This window comes from Octopus bimaculoides, chromosome 23 (genome assembly GCF_001194135.2).
Source record: "Octopus bimaculoides isolate UCB-OBI-ISO-001 chromosome 23, ASM119413v2, whole genome shotgun sequence".
In the NCBI taxonomy this organism is placed as follows: domain Eukaryota; kingdom Metazoa; phylum Mollusca; class Cephalopoda; order Octopoda; family Octopodidae; genus Octopus; species Octopus bimaculoides.
Window position 1 is genome coordinate 18,358,336 of NC_069003.1, and position 5,265 is coordinate 18,363,600.

The 5,265-nt window shown below is 36.9% G+C and overlaps 1 protein-coding gene across 1 annotated transcript in view; it reads left to right on the top strand.

Annotated features, from left to right (window-relative positions):
* LOC106867817 (calpain-3) overlaps window positions 1–5,265 on the top strand; it is a 114,107-nt gene that overhangs the window by 68,754 nt on the left and 40,088 nt on the right. The gene's annotated exons all lie outside the window — the stretch shown is intronic.

Genomic DNA, 5,265 nt, shown 5'->3' on the forward strand with positions numbered 1-5,265 from the left:
TTTATTTATTTATGGGTTTCAGCCAAGTGGCTGCAGTCATGCTGGAGCACCACCGTATATATATATATATATACACATACACATATAATTTTAAGATGAGCAGCTGCACACACACACACACACGCACACGCACACACACACACACACACGCACACACACACACACACATTTATACATGTATGCATGAATCTTGAGTTTCAGTAGCCAAACTCTGGTATTCACATGGCATTTCCTGCATCTTAAACTAACACCAAACACCATTCACATCAGTTAGGTGGTGATATTACTCTCTCCCCACCCACAAATGAGGCCACCACCACCACAACAACTACAACCTTAACAATGTATGTCCTTGGAGTAAATCAGTTGAAAGACTCTAAGTATTTTATAACAGGATTTGAAGGTGAAGTTTCATCATGCTAAACAAGTTTAAATATTTTTACCCCAGCATTGTTGACACTTCTCATTTGATATGCCTATCTGGCATATTCCATTTGAGAGAAGGAAAGGGTAAGAGATGTAAAGATAAGTCCTTACTCTTACACTCATGGGGTCTGGTTTCAGTTAAAGAAAGGGTTTCAAAGGAATCAACAGAAATAAACAGGACATTTTGCATAAATGAATGCAAATACCCAAGTTTCAACAACATGACGGAACTAAGATAAGGTTTCTGTTGAAAATTGTCATGTTCAAATTTGTCATTATATATATAATTGTGTGCAGGTGTGTGTGTGTGTGTGTATGTGTGTGTGTGTGTGTGTATTAGGGATACAACTTTTAAATATTTTTCTTCAAAAACAATTTCCTGTATCATATTTAGACGAGCTTTTATGCCTAAGTAACTAAAGTGAACTCATTTTTGAGCTATCTTTTAAAAAGTTCACCCATGAATCCATGTTTGTATTCTTAGGCAAAACTTATTCAAATATGGGCGAGGTTGCCCTAGCACTCTTGGCTTTCAATAAATTCTTGGCATTTATAAGACTTTAGTGGTGATTAGATTACTTTACTGAGTCATCATGCTTAGTCATGAAGCAAATAATTAAGTTCTTCTTTCAATTTCACTCTTGTTGCTTCTGTTTCAGTGTGAGTTCTGCATGACTGCTAGCTGTATGTCATTCAAGAAAAGCTTCAAAGTTGTTCAGAAGAACAAGGAGAAATGAATGAGAAATTTGGTTCAGTTCCAGTCCCATTCATCTACAGGTCATGTGCCTGTAGAAGAAGTCTCACTGGACAGCAGAAGCTGAATGCCACTCAAGGAGCAGATTGTTGGTCGGCACCAGTTTCTTGAGAAATCACTTAAAGGCAGAAAAGAGAAAGTGGTGGAATTATCAGACTTCTGTTACTGTTTTGGCAGGATTTTTACAGCTGGATACCTTTCCTAACACCAACCACTCAGCAGAGTGGATTTAGTGTTTCTTTCGTGGCACAAGCACAGGTGAAGTGAGTTGTGCTTTTTACGTGGCACAAGCACAAGTGAGGTCAGTTTTGGCAAGGTTTTTACAGCTGCCCTCCCAAACACCAACCACTTTACAGTGTGGACTGGGTGCTTTTAAGTGCTTTTAAGTGCTTTTAAGTGACAGGGTCACCAATTACTTGTAAGACAAAAAAAAAAAAACTTTCAAGAGGAGAGGAGGCATTAGAGGAGGTGATCTTGTGTTGGATGATGAAAAGGTTATAGTAAGACAGACAGGTGTCTTGCTGTAGAGGAAATACAAGGTTACCTGGCCAGAGAGAGAAAGATCAGGAATGAAGACAGAAAGAGGTGTGCTACCCAACCTGAGAGAAGTGCAGGAGAAGGAGGGAGAGTGGGAGACAGCCGGATAGAGATGGTGGCAAAATGCCAGGCATACTCACAAGGAAGGGGGATCAGAATATAAATGGTATGGCTTAGTAAAGGAAGAGAGAGATATAGATGGTGACAAGTGCCAGGACATACTCTTGAGGTTCAAATGCCATAATATAAGTGGCTGGATATTGCGAAGGGCGTGTGATTAAAGAGTGCGGGTAAGTGGCAAAAGACTTGGGTATGTGTGGAGTGGGTGGGGCTACTGGATAGCAATGATACAAAGGAACAGGGGTGTGAGGACAGGCATAGTGTATGAAGGAGTTACATGTGGGTGGAACACACAAGTCGGGGGCGGGGCAAGTAGATAGATGATAGAGTGATACAGGGCATGTGGGTAAAACACACAGGTTGAGGGCAAGAAAAAGCAATGATAAGTGGTACAGGGATAAGAGGACAGGATTGGGGAGTAGGAGGTAATCAAAGTACAGGAAGCAGAAATGTGAGGAAGAGAAGAGATGTAGAGACGCAGTTGGGTTCATTGTGGTAGTGTGTGTGAGAAGTTTTCTTGTTAAGTGTGTGTGAGAAGTTTTCTTGTTAAGTGTGTGTGAGATACACAGCACTTCTAGAACTCAGTTTTGCTAACATGGGTGGGTTTTCTCAAGAACTTCATATCACCAGACATCTTGGTCCATTGTCATTTCCTCCATGAGGCCCAACATCTTGAGATCGGTCCTTACCACTTCATCCCATGTCTTCTTGAGTCTCCCTCTTCCACGGATACCATCTGATGTTCCAATTTATTTCTTGGCTGCTTAGTATGTAAAGTACAATATTGATAATAAGAGGAACAAAGAATTTGAACATTCAACTCTGCTTATTTCCAGTTAGTTTATCATTATGAATAAACTAACTAGGTGTGGGAGTGGCTGTGTGGTAAGTAGCTTGCTTATGAACCACATGATTCCGGGTTCAGTCCCACTGCGTGGCACTTTGGGCAAGTGTCTTCTACTATAGCTTCAGGCCAACCAAAGCCTATACAGTGTTCTGGGTTCAGTTCCACTGTGTGGAACCATTGGCAAGTATCTTCTACTATAGCCTCAGGCCAATCAAAGACTTGTGAGTGGATTTGGTAGAGGGAAACTGAAAAAAAGGCCATCACACACACACACACACACACACACACACACACACACACAAACAGACATATATGTCTGTGTATTAGTGAAAATATCATTATTTTAAAGCAGTTAAGGTGGTAAGTATTGGAGAAAATGCTCAGCAGCATGTTTTCCAGCTCTTTACATTCTGAGTTCAAATTCTGCCAATGTCAACTTTGCATTTCATCCTTCCAAAGTCAATAAAATAAGTATCAATTGAATACCTGGGTCAATATAATCAACAAACCACCTTCCCATAAAGTAGCTGGCCTTTTGCCAAATTTAGAAAGAAAATTTATAACCCTTTAGATTGAGATTTGTTTGTCAAATGTAATGCTTATTTATTCACATTGTTTTGAATTAATCATACATTATCTTGTAGTTTCAAGATTTCAATGATGTGACTGTATATTTTTAGAATGACTTTGTAGGGTATGTGTAAGAGGTTGGATCTAGTCACTTTTAACATAAGACACAGAATATTTGGGACTGGTTTTGGCTGGTTTAAATATTAAAGAGTTAAAGCTGCTTTAAGAACAAATCAAGCATTTACTCATAGTGTGACTCTATAGTGATAGTAGAGTTAAATTACGGTGAAATGTCAGTGAACTCGATCTTCACCATACACATATGTTGGTATGTATGTATTTCTACATTCCAGATGCCTGTGTGTATAATTTACAAATCAAGTACCTTACAATACAAAACAACACGCCAGGCGATGTCTGTATATAGAAATTAGTATACCACATGTTGGTATACATACATGCATACATATATATATACATGTGTGTGTAATATATATATATATATACATGTGGGTGTGTATGTGTGTATATATATATATATATATATATATATATACATGTGTGTATGTATGTATGTATGTATATATATATATATATATATATATATATATATATATATATATATATATATATATATATATATATATTCCATAATAGATAGTACTTTGGGTTCTCTGTCAAGTTGATATTCAACTTCTCATAAAGAGTTAACTGAGAGGAGACAGTAACATCTATCAAAGAATGAGAATACCAAATGTCTGGAATTTGAAACCCTTGAAAAATGTCAGACTTACACAGAGAGTTAGTTCCCTTGTCAAAAATATTTTGTATATTTGTATGTGTGAGTATATATATTTAAAAAGGATTTCTCTTTTTTTTCTCGTGAGAACATATTTGCTTTTCATTCATTTTTCTCTAATGTACATGTGCAGTTGACTGATGGCAAGCAACTTCAAAACTGTGTTTGCAATTTTGATTACCAGTTGAATGAGTTTCAGTTAGAATATCCCCTTTGTATATATTTCCCCCTAGTTTGGCCATTGTTGTTATTATTACTATTTAGACTAAGGTCGCGAACTGGCAGAATCATTAGCACACCAGGCAAAATGCTTAGTGACATTTCGTCTGTCTTTACATGCCAAGTTCAAATTCTGCTGAGGTTAACTTTGCCTTTCATCTTTTCAGGGTTGATAAAATAAGTACCAGCTGAACACAGGTTGGTCTAATCAATTTACACCCTCCCCCAAAATTACTGGCCTTGTGTCAAAATTTGAAGCCATTATTATTATTTAGACTTACTCCCAACAACTAAAAGTGACAGACTGGCAGAATCATTAGATCATTGGACAAAATGTTTTCTTGCATATAATCCACTAATCTGCAACCCACACCAAATTTCAGGCCTTGTGTCTATATCAGAAACAATTTTTAACTCCCTCTCCCCTCTGCAAGTGCTGTAAACTGGCAGAATCGTTAAGCAAAATACTTTGTGGTATTTTTTTCAGTTCTTTACATTTGCGTCTATATTCACCGCACTGCACAATGGCCCAAGGCATCTGAGACATATTAAACATTGATTCATGTCAATGGAACTTCAAGCAATTCAAATTTGAGTAAACCTCTTAACAAATGCATTTAACCCACTCTATATGTATTCAGTGATTTTTTTAATTGTTTGTATGTCCACTGTATACACATACACAAACATACTATATATATATGTATGTATGTATGTATGTATGTATGTATGTATGTATGTATGTATGTATGTGTGTTTGTATGTATGTATGTATGTATACATACACACACACACACTATATATATATATATATATACTTTATTTAAAAGCAGCAGAAATATAACAAAAAAAACGTTACTCTGAGTTTCACGTTCCCATTCATCGGACAGTTTTGTTAGAAATTCTAACAAAACTGTCCGATGAACGGGAACGTGAAACTCAGTGTAACGGTTTTTTGTTATATTTCTGCTGCTTTTAAATAAAGCATATTAC